This window comes from Apium graveolens, chromosome 2 (assembly GCF_009905375.1).
Source record: "Apium graveolens cultivar Ventura chromosome 2, ASM990537v1, whole genome shotgun sequence".
NCBI lineage: Eukaryota > Viridiplantae > Streptophyta > Magnoliopsida > Apiales > Apiaceae > Apium > Apium graveolens.
The window spans coordinates 269,665,453-269,684,143 of record NC_133648.1 but is presented as its reverse complement, the minus strand read 5'-3'; the positions used below and the strand labels follow the sequence as shown (position 1 = coordinate 269,684,143).

General features: G+C 36.1%; 1 non-coding gene across 1 annotated transcript; it reads left to right on the top strand.

Annotated features, from left to right (window-relative positions):
- Positions 1–1,735: 1,735 nt before the first annotated feature.
- On the top strand, positions 1,736–1,842 carry LOC141709577 (small nucleolar RNA R71). The gene has a single exon (XR_012570145.1). It is a non-coding gene; the product is annotated as a small nucleolar RNA R71 (small nucleolar RNA).
- Positions 1,843–18,691: the final 16,849 nt, after the last annotated feature.

Sequence of the window (18,691 nt, the reverse complement as noted above, 5' to 3'; positions counted from 1 at the left end):
TGGAGAAGCGTTCAGATATTGTAATTGCTCGTTGTTATCTTCATCATCGCTGTCAAAATCCCCCACTAAGGCCTTTTCCAATGCATCAGACATTAGCATGTGATCGAGTTCCGAAGTAACCGCAGAATCAATCACATCCACTTTTAAGCACTCCTCATCTTCTGTAGGGAATTTCATTGCCTTGAATACGTTGAAGGTCACATCCTGATCTTGGACCCGCATAGTAAGTTCCCCTTTTTGCACATCTATCAAGGTACGGCCAGTAGCCAAGAAAGGCCTCCCCAAGATTATGGGAATCTTCTTATCTTCCTCAAAATCCAGAATAAAAAAATCAGCAGGAAAGAAGAGCTTATCCACCTTGACGAGCACATCCTCAACTATGCCCCTTGGGTAAGTAATGAAACGGTCCGCCAATTGTAGCGACATGTATGTGGGTTTTGGATCAGGCAGATCCAGCTTTTTAAAGATCGACAACGGCATCAGATTAAAGCTTGCTCCCAAATCACAAAGGCACTTGTCAAAAGTTAGATTGCCAATGGTGCAAGGAATGGTGAAGCTTCCTGGATCTTTCAGTTTTGGTGGTAACTTTTGTTGCAGAACCGCGCTGCATTCTTCCGTGAGAGCAACGGTTTCAAGGTCATCCAGTTTCACCTTCCTTGAAAGAATAGTCTTCATAAACTTCGCATAACTAGGCATTTGTTCCAGAGCCTCAGCGAAAGGTATATTGATGTGAAGTTTCTTGAACACCTCCAGAAACTTCCCGAACTGTCTATCCAGCTTTTGTTGCTGCAATCTTCTAGGAAAAGGTGGTGGAGGATAGAGCTGTTTCTCCCCTGTATTAGCCTCAGGCAGAGTGTGTTCAACAGTAGTCTTCTTTGGTTCCGCCACTTTCTCCTTTTGCTTAGATTCTTCATCTCTAACTTCAGCTTCGACTTCTTTTGCCTTTTCAGCATCAGCTACTTTTCCAGACCTTAAGGTAATAGCCTTGACTTGCTCTTTAGCTTCCTTCCTGCCTGGTACTTCCGTGTCACTGGGAAGAGTGCCAGGTTGACGATTGAGCACTGCATTGGCTAATTGACCGATTTGATTTTCCAAGGTCTTGATAGAAACCGCCTGACTCTTGCACAACAACTTAAGTTCCTCAAAATCAGCACTAGTAGGTGCAGCTGCACTTCCCTGTTGAGGATATGATTGCCTTGTAGCATACTGCTGTGGTTGCTGGAATCCAGGTGGGTTAAACTGTTTACTCACTCCTTGCTGATATGGTGGCTGAATAGCATTCTGATTATTTCCCCAGCTGAAATTTGGATGATTTCTGTTATTAGGATGATAGGTCGCTGGCACAGGCTGCTGTTGTCGCTGATAATTATTCACATACTGAACAGATTCGTTGACAAGAGAACACTGATCCGTAGCATGAGAACCTGCACAAAGCTCACAAACCATAGCTATTTGATTAACTCCATACGTAGCCAAAGAATCAACCTTCATTGATAGCGCTTGGAGCTGGGCTGCAATAGCGGTGGCTGCATCAACTTCCAGAATACCTGCTACCTTGCCTGATGTCATCCTCTGAGTTGGGTTTTGATGCTCATTTGCAGCCATCGTCTCGATAAGATTATACGCCTCAGTATAGCTTTTAGCCCATAAGGCTCCTCCAGCTGCTGCATCGAGCATGGGCCGAGATTGGGCCCCCAAACCATTATAAAAACCAGTGATTACCATCCAATCCGGCATTCCATGATGTGGACATTTTCTCAACATTTCCTTGTAGCGTTCCCAAGCCTCGCACATAGATTCTGTAGGTTGCTGCGCAAACTGAGTAAGAGCACTCCTCATAGCAGCAGTCTTTGCCATTGGATAAAACTTCACCAGAAACTTTTGCGCAAGATCTTGCCACGTAGTGATGGACCCAGCTGGTTCAGAATGTAACCAGTCTTTAGCCTTATCCCTCAGTGAGAATGGGAAAAGCCTCAACTTGATAGCCTCATCAGTCACGCCATTATACTTAAAAGTGCTGCAGATCTCGACAAAATTCCTTATGTACATGTTGGGGTCTTCAGTTGCCGCTCCTCCAAAAGAAACAGAATTATGCACCATCTGAATAGTGCCCGGCTTGATTTCAAAGGTGTTAGCTTGAATAGCCGGATGAAGGATGCTTGACTGAATGTCATCAATTTTAGGCCGAGAAAAATCCATAAGAGCTGGATCAGCTTGAACAATACGATCTCCCATGTTTACTGGTTCTTTCTGCTCAGTTCCTGAATCCGAATCCTCAAAATCTAACTTCTCTGGAGTATCAAGAACTTCGTCTTTCTCCTCAGCTGTATCTAAGGTCCTCTTGCGAGCACGAGAACGAGTTTGCATAAACGCTTGCTAAAGTACCTGAAACACAACCGCAAAGAGTAATTAACTACTACGTCCTAATCACTGAGTCCTAATGACCAATGATGGTAAGTACATAAACTAAACAAATACGCCGAGTCCCCGGCAGCGGCGCCAAAAACTTGTTAGGGCGAAATCATGCACTAATATTCACGCAAGTATACGCGTTCGCAAGTAATATATAATACTTTCTAGTTCGTTCCCTCAGAGACTCAGACTAAGTTATTGTCTAATTAAACTCACTCACCAATGTATGATTACTTCTCAATGTTAAGATAACACTTAAAATTGTTGATTAAATATTAATTATAATTAACTACTTAATTAACCACTTAACTAACACTTCAATTTATCAATAATAAAACACTCATGAGATCACAACTTCATTATTACTTCCTTCTATAGCCATTGTTATTACCTTTAGCATGTGACAGTGATGATATTAATCGAATAACACAAAACTGATAAAAGCCAACTTTCATTGTACTAATACCATTCTACCAAACATCCACAATTAAGATAGAAGTTGAATAGTCATCAATCATGTTGAGTTCCTATATGTCTACAGAAATTGACAACACAACGATTTAAGCACAAGTTATTCCTTTTGATTACATAGGGCAAATAAAAATGTTAGAGTTACCCACTAATCATGCATAACGTACATGAACCTATGCTAGCATGGCAAGTTCTAAATCTCAAGATCCACCGTCGCTTCACAAGAGATTAACACCCTATCTTATATGTTCGCGACGCACATAAGACGAATACGCACAACCAATACTAGATATCATGCAATCATCACACACTAAAATATTAAACAATTAACTAAAGAATTCCATAATAAATCCGTTGCAACCCCATGATCACGATTAGCCCATAATAGAACTTATCGCCATCATGGGTTCATATGAAATCATGATAAACAACACAAGAAAATAATAACTAAACTAATTATATTAAAACAGAGTACGTCACAAGAGTAAATAAGTCAAAGCAAGAAAACTAGCATCCAACGTTACAACGAAACAAGAATCACAAGAAAATATGCTTCCTCTTCGTTGCAGTGTGCTAAATCGGTCTTCTTCCTTATCTCCTTCGCTTCTTGCGCAAAACACAATCTAAAACATAATCTCCTTCATATTCTCTATGAAAACGTCTCAAATCTACTTATATAATAGTCCCATAAAACTCAGATTACATAGAAGTTGGAAGCCAAACAGAAGTAGAAGTCTAAAATAATTCAGCTTTTTCCCTGACCCTGCGCGGCCGCTCAGCATTTCTGCGCGGGCGCGCAAGGCTGCTGCGCGGCCGCTCAGCATTGCTGCGCGGGCGCGCAGGACCCTACTGGAAAAATTCCAGGTTTGCTCCGTTTCTTCGCCGTAATCTGCCCGTTCTTTTCCTCTCGCAATGGTGAACACATGCCAAGGCTTATTCTTGATGATTCCTCCTCCGAAATGCAACTAATACCCTGAAATGCATAAACACTAGAAAAACGCATCAAATACACAAAATACTTGATTTCAAGACACCAATTTAAGCCATTTTAAGACGTTCTAAGTGGTATAAAATGCCACTTATCATAATGATTGATCGGTTTAAATAGGCAATGGAATACTAAGGGACGCGAGGACTGTGTAACAATTACAAGTAAAAATAATGACCCCTCGACTCCCTAGACTGATGTGTAATAATAATAGTCAGTAAAAGATCTAAAGCCAGAGTTAATGGGCACGGGATATAATAATAATTACTGTGCGCATGCAGTTTTTCAGGACATACACGCTAACCACTAACCAATAATGATTATGACTGTTTTATCTCACATAAACCAATATTCTGTAAAAATATTATCGTTCAGGTAATGACCAAAAATAAACCAAGTAAATAAATACTGTCATGTCAGCATTAAAACTTGATTATTATCAGGATTTAAAAGTCATCAGAATATGGCTCCTTAACTCGAAAAGTGAATGTGTATTCCTGTAATTCTTCACACAAATACTGATATGGTTTCATCAGAACTTAATCATCAGAACTTCCATCAGAACTTGTCCTCAGAATTTATGCAATCTGACACATAAACTGTTCATCTAAAACAACATTTATCACCACTGTAATTTTCATCATTCATATGGAGTGTAAGTCTGTGCATTAAGCCAAATATCAGACAAAGAGTAAAGTCTGATTCACTTCAGTACATCTTAGAAATAAGGCATAACTAAGAACTTTGCTTAAAATCTGTCATTATTCTGAAGTTTACTTTAAAATGAGTTCATGCATGAGTCCACCTCAACTGTTTTGTGCTCATTTTATGCATCTTTTGAAATTCTATTTTACAATGGCTTCTTAGTGTAAGTGTGTCACGACTGCTTATCAGAATTTATGCTGTTATCAGAGTATTTCTCCAGTAATCATAGAGTGTGAAAAGTCACCAAGAAAATTTTATTTTGCTTTTCTAATGCATATTACTTAATACCAGCAATGCACTTGGGTCTTCCCTTCCACATTTTTACTCTAGATCTCAAAGGAGTACCTAATATTTATTTCTTTTCTTTTCTTTTTCTTTTGATAAGTGAGGTTTATCAGCACTTAGTACATCCATCAGATTTACTAACATCAGAACTTAACAGATAAGAAGCACTATTCTAGTTTTTGACTTAGTAATAAGATACACAAAGAAAACTTAACTAAGCTCAATATCAGAATTTTCTTGTGTTAAAAGATTTCCACATAAACAATTACTTTAAACATGGGATCTTTAGTATATTAAATACTACTAGGTCAGCATCTAACACATTTATCCTCATTAGATTAAATAGTCACAGAAACATTCATATCACTATCAAAGTTTAGAAATTCACATCAGACAACAATCAGCACTTAAGCAAATTTCAATTTAATCACAGAATACACAAAGATAGTAATATCTGTAAATACTGATCATAAAGTCTGATATATCAGAACATAAACTAAGTAGATTTAGAGAAAGAACCTGAAACCATTCCAAGTTCATTTACCAATCTTGTAAAAGTAGCTTCACACAGTGGTTTTGTGAAGATATCTGCTAGTTGTTGATCTGTTGGAACAAAATGCAATTACACTGTACCTTCATCCACATGTTCCCTTATGAAGTGGTACCTAATGCAGATGTGCTTTGTCATTGAGTGTTGAACTGGATTACCTGTCATAGCAATAACACTTTGATTATCACAGTAAATAGGGATTTTAGAAAATTCTAACCCATAATCCAGTAACTGATTCTTCATCCAAAGAATCTGTGTACAACAGCTTCCTACAGCAATGTATTCTGCTTCTGCAGTTGATGTGGAAATTGACTTCTGTTTCTTGCTAAACCAAGAAACCAATCTGCCTCCAAGAAATTGGCAGCTTCCACTTGTGCTTTTCCTGTCAATTTTGCATCCTGCAAAATCTGCATCTGAGTAACCTATTAGCTTAAAGTCTGATTTTCTAGGATACCACAATCCCAGATCAGCTGTACCCTTAAGGTACTTGAAAATTCTTTTCACAGCTGTTAAGTGAGGTTCTCTTGGATCTGCTTGAAATCTTGCACAAAGACAGGTAGCCTACATGATATCAGGTCTACTTGCAGTTAGATAGAGTAGTGAACCAATCATACCTCTATAATCAGTAATATCTACTGATTTACCAGTATCTTTATCCAACTTTGTTGCAGTGGCCATAGGAGTGGATGCACTTGAACAATCTTGCATTCCAAATTTCTTCAACAAATTTCTGGTGTACTTAAATTGACAAATAAAAGTTCCTTCTTCATTCTGCTTGACTTGAAGGCCCAGAAAATAGTTAAGTTCTCCCATCATACTCATTTGATATCTTGACTGCATCAGCTTGGCAAACTTCTTACAAAGTCTGTCATTTGTAGAACCAAAAATGATATCATCAACATATATTTGTACCAAAAGTAAGTCCTTTCCATGGTTGAGGTAGAACAATATTTTATCAATAGTCCCTCTGTTAAATCCACTTTCCAGAAGAAACTGAGCTAAAGTCTCATACCATGCTCTTGGAGCTTGCTTAAGGCCATAAAGTGCTTTATCAAGCCTGTAGACATGATTGGGAAGTTTGGGATCTACAAAGCCTGGAGGTTGTTCAATATATATCTCTTCTTCCAATTCTCCATTGAGAAAAGCACTTTTCACATCCATTTGAAAGACTTTAAACTTCTTGTGAGCAGCATAAGCCAAAAATATCCTTATGGCTTCCAATCTAGCAACTGGTGCAAATGTTTCATCATAATCAATTCCCTCCTGTTAAGAGTATCCTTTTACAACCAGCCTTGATTTGTTCCTTGTAATTATGCCATCACTGTCAGTTTTATTTCTGAACACCCACTTTGTACCAACAACAGACCTGTTCTTTGGTTTTGGCATTAGGGTCCAGACTTTATTTCTTTCAAATTCATGTAACTCTTCCTGCATTGCTTGCACCCAATCAGGATCTTGAAGAGCTTCTTCCATTTTCTTTGGTTCAGACTGAGAAAGAAAAGAATGATAGAGACATTCATTTGATATAGTTGTTCTAGTTCTGACACCTGCATCAGGATTTCCAATAATTAAGTCAGGTGTATGTGCTTTAGTCCACTTCCTTACAGATGGAAGGTTTTCTCTAGAACTGGATGCTCCCCCATGATCCATGCTGTCTCCATCAATATTTTCTGATGCTCCCCCTGAAATTATGCTCTCTGAGTTGGATCCTTCAGAATTTGAGTTTCCAAAAATATCAGAACATGAGTTTCTAGAATTATCAGAACTTGGCCCATCAGAATTTGACGAATCAGAACTTGAAGAGCCTGTTGTAGATTCTGATGCTTCTTGAGATGTGGTTGGATCTTCAGTATGCTCCCCCTGCACAGATGCATTTTCTTTAGGCGTAGTCACCACATTTTCAATAACATCAGAGTTTAATCCATCATATTTGCAGTATCAGGATTTAGACTATCAGGATTTATAGAATCAGAATTTAAAACTTCATTTTCGAATCTCAGCTGATCATGATCATTGAAATCTTCAAGTCCAGTAATTTTCTTATCATCAAAAGAGACATTGATAGATTCCATGACAACCCTTGTTCTTAAATTGTAGACTCTGAAGGCTTTTGTAGAAAGTGGATATCCAACAAAAATTCCTTCATCAACTTTTAGATCAAATTTGGATAGCTGTTCAGGATGAGTCTTAAGAACAAAACACTTGCATCCAAATACATGAAAATACTTCAGATTTGGCTTCTTTTTCTTCACCATCTCATATGGTGTTTTTCCATGCTTGTTGATAAGTGTTGCATTTTGAGTAAAATAAGCAGTCTGCACAGCTTCAGCCCAAAAGTAGGTTGGCAACTTTGCTTCATCAAGCATAGTTCGTGCAGCTTCAATAAGAGTTCTATTCTTTCTTTCAATAACTTCATTTTTCTGTGAAGTTCCAGGAGCAGAAAATTCCTGCTTTATTCCATGGTCTTTGCAGAACTCTTCCATGATCAAATTCTTGAACTCAGTGTCATTATCACTTCTTATGATCTTCACAGAATCTTTGACCAATTTATCCAGTTTCTTTACATGATCAATCAAGATAGATGCAGTTTCACTTTGTGTGTGCAAGAAATACACCCGTGTATCTGGTGAACTCATCCACTATGACCATAGCATATTTCTTCTTTGCAATAGACATGACATTAACTGGACCAAATAGATCAACATGTAGTAGGTGATAAGGCTCAAGAATTGATGATTCCGTCTTGCTCTTGAATGAAGATTTTCTTTATTTTGCCTTCTGACATGAATCACAAAGGCTATCAGGAGCAAATATTGATTTTGGCAGTCCTCTCACAAGATCTTTCTTGACCAGTTCATTTATATTGTTAAAATTTAAATGAGAGAGTTTCTTGGGCCAATCCCAGCTTTCTTCAATTGATGCTCTACTTAACAGACAGATTGCAGAACCATCAGTACTTGTTGAAAGCTTGGCTTCATAAATATTACCATGCATGTATACTTTCAGAACAACTTTGCCTATAGATTTGCTTACAACTTCACAGTGTTCTTCAAAGAAATCCACATGATAACCTCTGTCACAGATTTGACTCACACTTAGCAGATTATGTTTAAGTCCTGAGACCAGAGCTACTTTTTCAATGATGACATTCCCAAGATTGATATTGCCATATCCCAGAGTTTTTCCAATGTTGCCATCTCCATAAGAAACACATGGGCCAGCTTTCTCCACAAAATCTGATAGCAGGGCTTTATTTCCAATCATATGTCCTGAACATCTATTGTCCAGAACTAGGATGTTTTTCATGTTGCCCTTTAAGTCAGCAGTATCAGAACTGCTATCAGCATTTGCCATCAAGGCATAGTTTTCCTCATCCTCAGAATCTGAAGCATCTGACCAGCTTTTCTTCTTTGTGACAAGAGCCTTGCCTTTGTCACTTTTCCCTTTTCTACAATCAGGAGATATGTGGCCTTTCTCACCATAGTTGTAGCATTTAACATTTGAGTAATCTCCTCTGTCAGACTTTCCTCATTTGCCTTCAGATTTTCTGAAACCTTTCTTATCAGAATTTGCACCTTTCCTGGAAAACTTCTTTCCTCTCCTGAATTTCCTATATGAAATCTTTGTGATTCCTTTCACCATCAGGGTCCATCTCAGGTATACTTTCAGTTTCTGAGTTATCATCACTATCAAAACTTGATGACTCAGTATCAGACTTTGTGATGAGAGCATTGCCCTTGCCTTTCTTTGAGGCAACAACTTTGGGACTTTCCTCCTCAGCCACAAAAGCAACTGTCCTTGACTTTCTTCCATTCCTCTTGCTTCTTTGTTCCATCTCAAGTTCATGAGTCTTGAGCATCCCATAAATTTCATCAAGAGTTGTTTCATCAAGATTATAGTTGTCTCTTATTATTGTGGCCTTCAAATCCCATCTTTCAGGAAGAGCTAATAGGAATTTAAGATTTGAATCTTCAATATCATACTCTTTGTCAACTAGTGACAAATCATTCAAGAGTTTGACAAATATGTCATATAAATCAGTTAATGACTCATCAGGCTTTGAGTCAAAGTGCTCATACTCTTGAGTGAGTATAGTCTTCATGTTCTTCTTGATTGAATCAGTCCCCTGACACCTTATTTCCAAAGCATCCCATATCTCTTTTGCAGTTTTGCATTGAATTACCCTGTTTGACATGACATTATCAATGGCACTATGCAGCAAATGTCTTACCTTTGCATCCTTCGCAATCGATGAGATATCTTCAGCAGTGTAATCACTTTCCTCCTTTGGAACAGACTTTGCTGGCTGACCTGCAACTTCCACAGAGAGTTTGGTTGGCATATGTGGTCCTTCATAAATCCTGTCGAGATATTTGTTAGGGCGAAAACACGTGCTAATATTCACGCAAGTATACGCGTTCGCAAGTAGTATAAGATATAAATCAGATTCGTTTCCACAGAGACTGGTTTAGGTTAAGTTCAATTTATGCACCTATGCAATAATGTATGGTTATCGCTCAATGCTAAGACAAATAACAAATTGGGTTTTTACTAAACTAAGAGATTATACTAAATAACATTAACTAAGCTAATTGAGGTTGAATTAATATATATGACAAACATGGGATTCTAACTTCATTAAATACTTCATTCAATAGCCTTCTCGTTCTTAACCTTAGCATGTGATGGTGAGGACACTAATCAGATAACACGAAACTGATAAACGCCAACTTTCGTTGCACGAGTACCATTCTACCAGACATCCACAAAAGAGATAGAAGCTGAATAGGCACCAATTATATTGAGACCCTATATGTCTATAGAATTTGACAACATAACGGTTTAAGCACAAGTTATCTATCTTGATTAGATAGGAAAAGTAAAACGGTTAGAGTTACCTACGAATCATGCATACACATACTTGAACCTATGCTAGCATGGTAAATTCTAAACCTCTATATTCACTGTCGCTTCAATAGAGATTAACACGCTATCTTATATGTTAGCTACGCACATAAGACGAATAAGCACAACCAATACTAGGATATCAATCAATCACCACACACCAAGATATCGAAACAAATTAACTATTGAAATCCATAAGTAAATCCGTTAGAACCCCATGACAACGATTAGTTCATAATCGAACTCATCGTCACCATGAATTCCAATGAAAGTATGGTATAAAACAAGGTCTTAATAAACTAAATAATGATTAAAATACGAATAAACGAGATCTAGGTTCAACAAGAACGAAAATGAGCATCCAAAGTTACAACTAATTCAAAGAATCACAAGTTGAAAACAAGATCTTCTTTTTCGGAGTTGTTCTGTGCTTCTAGGTCTTCTCCTTGGTATCCCAATCTTCCTTGATGATGAAAATCCTTTTTTTAAGTATATATACGCCCCTAGTGGACCTGGACCCTTAAAATCGTCAAATTCCACTCAAAAAGGCTTTTTCAGCGAAATCAGCGACCAGCCGCGCCCTGAGCGGCCGCTCAGCTCTCCTGAGCGGGCGCTCTGCTCTCTGAGCGGGCGCTCAGCTCTGCTGAGAGGGCGCTCAGCTACCGACTGGGAAAATATTCTGATGAATCTTGTTTTGACCATAACTTGAGTTCTACTCGTCAGAATTAGGCGATTCAACTGCCCACGCGAAGCTATTGAGATTCTCTACAACTTGACAATGGCCTTGGCTTCCAATTCTGATCGCTTTTCATCATATTTCCTTTAAAAGCTCTTTTCTTCATATAACTGATACCTGAAATACAATAACACAAAAACACATCAAAATACCAACAACTTGAGTCCAAAACACCAATTTAAGCTTATAAAGCATTCCAAGTGGATATAAAATCCACTTATCAATATTCTAGATCTGTAGCTTCCAGAAACATAGCCATCTTCACTTTCCATATGGAATACTCAGAAGGTTTCAACATGGGAACTCTTATAGTCTCATATCGACTATGAGTTATGGTTTTTGGAGGTTCTTCAGTTTTGGTGGGCTTGGTTGGAGTTTCTTCTTCAGACATGATTGTTTTTGGATCTTAAACTGTTTGTGTGTTAACAGATCTGCTCTGATACCACTTGTTAGGTCACACACACTGTAGAAGGGGGTTGAATACAGTGTTTACTACAATCAAATAGAATATAAGAACTCAAGTAACAGAAAACAGATTTTATTCAACACAATAAACTCTGTTACAATATGGACCTGTCCTCTCTCAGTGATGAACAAATTATCACGAGAGCTGCTAGGGTTACAAAGAATAATAACTACGATAATGATAACACATATAGTGTAAACCCTATGCCTGTGTTTATATACTACACAGTTACAAGATAATTCTAATTGATATGGAATTTAATTCTGCTTCCTAAAATATATCAACTAGTTATTTTTTCTTCCAAGTATTCTATTCTTCATAGAATTCTTTCTTCATGCATATTTCTTTCTGTCTTAGTCTCGATCTTCTTTCCTTTCAATCAGCCGCCTGCCTTATCTGAACGTCATCTTAAGTCATGATATTATCTCCTGATAAATATCTTCTGATAACTTAAGTTCTGATATCTTAAGTTATGTCTTCAGTATAAGTGCTGATTTCCAGTTAAGTACTGATTTGTCCTGTTAGGTAAGATCTGAAAACTAAACACAAATCATATTACACATGACATTATCAAATATATCTAACACCTGAGTTGCTCTTCCAGAGTTATTCTAAGTCTTGATAATCTCTCTCTCCTTTTCTAACTCAGTTTTTAAAAAAATTATTCATTTTTAGCACTTCATCTCTAACATAGAAAGCATCATCTCTATCTTTCTGAGTTTAATGGAACATAACTAAGTCTTTTTTAAAATAATCATTCCTCTTTTTAAAAGCAAGATTTTCAGAAGTTAATCTCTCACATGTTAAAGTTTGATCTCTGTAACTAATAAACATGGTTTTAATATAAAATCTTAACTCAGTATTATCATCAGTATGAAAGGCATAAGTTGTTTGAGGTACCTTTAACTCAGCAGCTTCAGAACTGCTATCAGCACTTGCCATCAAGGCATAGTTCTCCTCATCTTCAGAATCTGAGGTGTCTGTCTAGTTTTTTTTCTTTGTGACAAGAGCCTTGCCTTTGTCACTCTTTCCTTTCTTGCAGTCAGGAGATATGTGGGCCTTCTCACCACAGTTGTAGCATTTGACATTTGAGTAATCTCCTTTGTCAGACTTTCCTCCTTTGCCTTCAGATTTTTTGAAACCCTTCTTATCAAAACTTCTTCCTTTCCTGGAAAACTTCTTTCCCTTTCTGAATTTCCTGTAGGCTATCTTTGTGATACCCTTCACCATAAGAGCACACAATTTCATCATCTCTTCATCAACATCTACTTCAGGTAAACTTTCAGTTTCTGAGTCATCATCATCATCAGAACTTGATGAATCTGAATCAGACTTTATGATGAGAGCCTTTCCTTTGCCTTTCTTTGAGGCAGCCACTTTAGGGGATTCCTCATCAGCTTTAAGAGCAACTTTCCTTGACTTTCTTCCATGCCTCTTGCTTCTTTGATCCATCTCAAGTTCATGACTCTTAAGCATACCATAAATTTCATCAAGAGTAGTTTCATCAAGAGCATAGTTGTCTCTTATAGTAGTTGACTTCAAATCCCAACTTTCGGGAAAAGCTAAAAGGAATTTAAGATTTGAATCTTCAAGATCATATTCCTTGTCCACCAGTGACAGATCATTCAAGAGTTTGAAAAATCTGTCATATAAACTAGTTAATGACTCATCAGCTTTTGAGTCAAAGTGCTCATACTCTTGAGTGAGTGTAGTCCTCATGTTCTTCTTGATTGCATCAGTTCCCTGACACCTTGTTTCCAAAGCATCCCATATCTCCTTTGCAGTCTTGCATTGAATTACCCTGTTTGACATGACATTATCAATGGCACTATGCAGCAAATGCCTTACCTTTACATCCTTGGCAATAGATGAGATATCTTCAGCTGTATATTCACTTTTCTCCTTTGGTATGGTCTTTGCTGGCTGATCTGCAACCACAACAGAGAGCTTGGTTGGCTTATGTGGTCCTTCATAAATTCTGTCAAGGTATTCCGGATCTGTAGCTTCCAGAAACATAGCCATCTTCACTTTCCATATGGGATACTCAGAAGGTCTCAGTATGGGAACCCTGATAGTCTCATATCGACTGTGGGTTTGAGTCTTTGGAGTTTCTTCAGTTTTGGCGGGTTTGGTTGGATTTTCTGCTTCTTCAGACATGATTGTTTTGGATCTTTACTGTATGTGTGTAAACAAATAGGCTCTGATACCACTTGTTAGGTCACACAATACTGTAGAAGGGGGTTGAATACAGTGTAGAATATAATCAAATCGATTTAGAATACTAGTAACAGAAAAGAGATGTATTCGATATAATAAACTATGTTACAATGGAACTGTTCTCTCTCAGTGATGAACAAATATCACGAGAGCTGCTAGGTTACAATGTATGATCTTCTCGATGATCGTAACACATATAGTGTAAACCTATGTCTGTGTTTATATAGACACACAGTTATAAGATAACTTCTAATTGATATGGAATATAATTCTGTCTTCTAAAATATATCAATCAGATATCTTATATAATTCTTCTAGTCCTCTAACTCTTTCCATGCATATCTTCTTCTTTTATTAGTCTTGATCTTCTTTCCTGTAAATCAGCTTCTTTCCTTAACTGTTAGTCCTCCAGTACTTAAGTTCTGATATCCATCTTCTGATATTATCTTCTGATAATCTAAGTCCTGATATCCTTAAGTCCTGACTTCCAGTAAGTCCTGATTCCATTAAGAACTGATATTTCCTGTTAGTTAAGATCTGAAAACTAAACATGAAACATATTAGACATGACATCTCAAATATATCCAACATAAAGATATGTCCTAAACTCTTATGCCATAACATAACATAATTCTCTCTCGATAATTATCATTTTATACCTTTTGATGTTATTTGTAAGGTTTCATTAGATGAAGCAATTACATTCAGCAAATACAAAATATCAATCGAAGAACCAATCACAACTAAAGATGAATTAAGAAATAGACTAATTATTTTATTTCCAAATGAACAAGATAACCATATTTGTCCAAAATAGAAATAGAAATCAAAATTATATATAAGTCTCTCTTAATTAAATAAATTGACCAGTCTCAAAAGATAATCTAAAAATATGTCAACGGATTCAACTGAAAACTGCATTGCCATCAACCATATAGATGAATCTTTTAGTATCACTTGGTTTTCGGCTCTGAATGCAACCCCGCATATAGATACTTGAATGAGTAGTAATACCAGAATCTACCAACTATATATTACTAGGTACAAAAATCAAATTAAAATTATAAAAAACAAAATAATGAAAATCTGCCTTTCTTTATACGTCATGGGATGTACTTGGGACAATCCTTCTTCAAGTGCCCAGAACTCTAACAAAAGAAACATGTAATAGATTGATCTCGAGTCTTTTATTTCTTAGGCTGTGATTTTCCCACTGCAATATCCTTATCTTTAATCCTCTTTCTGTAGTTTACCTTTGAGGTAGTTGTAACATGAGCACTTTCAGTCTTGTCACGCTTCAACCTATCTTTCTCTTACACACAATGTGAAATGAGTTCATTAATAGTTCATTTATCCTTTTAAGTATTATAACTCACTGTAAATTGACTGTATTGTGCAGGAAGATAGATAATTACGAAATGCACAAATAAGTCATCAAACAAGTCAAGCTTAAGTGACTTAAGTTTTAAAGCGATATTAGACATTTCCATAATGTACTCCCGAATATTTTCTTTAACTTTATACCTCATCTGAACAAAATCAGCTAAAATCTTACTTGTCTAAGCCTTTTCATTTTTCGCTAAACTCTTTTCAAACTCATCAAGGAAATCCTTTACAGATACCTCATCGGAGTAATTAGACATATCACCCTTGATTGCTTCATGAATTTTACGCTTTATCATCTTTAGAATTAATCGAATATAATGCTCCGACTTCTCAAAGTTCAGTTTGTCAGTAATAGAACTTTCATCCGTAAGAGAAGCATGTTAATTTTTCCTTATAACATAGTCTAAATCCATGCAACCGAGAACTAGCAGAATGTTCTCTTTCCAGCTCTTAAAGTTTGTGCCGTTAAGCAAAAGAATGGAGTTTATGTTTGCAGTTATATTAGTAGCAGATGCATTAACTAGCAATTTGGAAAAAAAATAAGCTCGAATAATAAAAAAATTCATGTTACATGCATACATAGCAGCACAAAAAAACATGAATTTTTAAAAAAACTATAGTGTGTGTGTGTGGGCGCCCATTTGACAAGATACCTAACACAACATTAATATTTAGTCTTTGGACATAAATATTAACTTACAAGTGGTACTCTCCACGCAGAAATCAAATATTAATAATAAATTCGGTGAAACAAAAAACCTTCCTTTGGGCTGGTTATTACTCACATGAAAAAATTTATAATTACTACACATTTATTCCCGCACAAACATTTATTATTTGGCCATTAAATAACCTTCATTTGGGCCGATTATGTAACACATACATAATAAATATACACATCCTAATATTTCAAAATAAATAAAATCTACACATAGATATCACTTAGGAAATATTTTGTTTCAACTCACTTATTCACGAAATAAAAGAACAAAATAATATATATATATATATATATATATATATATATATTTCTAAAGAAAATGTGCCCAAAATCCATATATTGTAAAAATAATGATCTCCTAAAATTCAATATTTCTACACCCATTTATTTGTTAATCCAACAAAACTTCCCGTAAAAAATAAAAAACAATTGCTACTAGTCAGAAGTTAACCCAGAAATTACCACCATGTATGTCACAAAACATGTCAACCACAAACACGATTAACAATATAAACTTAATTTAATAACATGGACTTAATCATGTAACGCATATGAATTTCGAATATAGCCAAATGAAAACAAACATGTTAAGTACATAAAATTGATAAAATTATTATTTGAAAACTTAAATGATTACAATTTTGCTATGTACCCACAAAGATGATTAAATAACCAGGAGCCATAACATAGCAATCACATGATGTTATGTTCTACGATTTACTTTAACTAACCGCACTGAAAAAAATATGACCAGCAAATTGTATTACAACCAATATACAAACTTCAAGCCATAACTAAAAAAAATGGCACGCATAAGTGTTCATGCGTAATAAATTAAAAACAAACATAAACTAATACGCCTGATTCCAAAATTCATGAATCATGACCCGCCGAAGCGCCGCAAAACACAAAAAAAAAAGCAGAACATAAATCATACGTGTATAAAATCTTAATTACAATTATATAAAAAAATATGATCAAACTTAATAATTCAACATAAGATTGGCTCGGATACCAATTGTTAGATTTAAATATATAATCGAGATCATCTTATGCGATATTATCAAGGTTACGCAATAAGTTGTAATATAAAAGCGTACCTGATTTCATGGCGATAGATATGAATACAGATAAGAATACGAATTGTGGGACTTAATTCGGCCTCTATTTGTATCTCACTCGAACTGATGGGAATATAGGAGTAGAGGTTGCGAATTATTTCGAGGACCAAGACCCTATTATATACTTTATATAGTAGCCCAATTAGACCCCATTAACCCTAATCTGACTCTTATTGGGTATTACACATTGCAAAACCCATACCAAATAAGATGTTATTGGGCTCTTTATTTTAGACCACTAATTTAGTCCAAATATTGAATAAAACATTAAATATAATTCTATTTAATATGTGAGCCTGTATATTGTAAATATAAAAAAATACTCTAACATTCCATGCATTACAAACCCTCATAATTGCTACCAATTCCGTGTATAAAGATTTATTTTTTCTCTTGATAGACCTGAGAAAACTAAAAGCATGCCCATATCCTTAATTTTGAAAACCCCACAAATACCACATTTGATAATGCTTGCCCATGTACCATCTACCAACGCCACTTGCTCAAAATGTTCAAAATTTACTCGTCCAATAATTTGACTGAAATCGATAATGATGAGAAGCTATGGAGCCTTGGGGGTTAGACTTCTAAAGTTCACATTAGACTCTTCCATCCATTCATTCGAAGTAATGCATTTAAAAAATTTAAAGTGGATCAGCTCATGGAGTGACGACTTGGAGATTTTTAAGTTTTTGAAAATGTTCTCATTCTGTCTCGACCTAATAGTCCATATACCTGAACTCAGAGTAATTTTCCATGCCATATGGTAGGAAGTACTCCTTGCCTGAATAGAGAATAGACACCATAAATTCTGAAGATACATGAAGATTCCACTAATCCTTAATCAAACCCAGGCCCTCCTTGCCAATACACAATCAAAAAATAGATGATCTAAAGATTCTACCTCTGAACTGCACCATGTACATTAACTGTTAAATTATTGCATTTAAAAATATATGAGAAAGAAAAGCCTTTGTCAAAAGCACACAATATCTGAATTTTCACAAGAATATGGAGATTTTTGGAGTCACGTTCATATGCCATATTTTTTCTAATAAAATTGGCGTATTTTGGTTATTTGCTAATCTACTGTAATATTCCTTAGTGATGTATCCCCCACCCGATGGAGCCCAAATAAGATCATCTTTTCCTTGTTTGAGGATAATATTGTTGACAATGTTAAAAAAATAATTGCAAGTTGGCTTCATCAATAACATTCAAACTCTCCTTCCACCATGTATCCTAACTTTCACCCATCGGAATCCACTTGGCATGTATATGTGCAATTGTTATTTCTTGAAAAAGAGAAATGTCAAAAAGTGAAGGTAGCATTTCATTAAGGACACCACATAAGTGCCAACGACCATGCCAGAAAAACCCATAATTTACATCCCTTCAAATCCAGGAGAAGTTTGCATGTGATATAAGGGGACCTAACGTAGATGAGCGTCCTAAATTAGTAATCCCTTTGAAGACATGACATTTTTTTAGTAGCAGAAACCTTTTCTGGGTCAATAGTGATTTCTTTTCCATATATATTTTTCAAAATATTTTTCCATACTCCGCTTCTTTCCGCATACAATATCCACCACCACTTCCTCATTAGAGCCTCATTTTTATGAAGGAGGCATGTGATATTCAGACCACCTGCTTGGTTGGTCTTTGTAGAGTTTCCCACGCTATTTAGTACAATTTTCTTATTGTTAAACCAACCATATTTTTGTTACA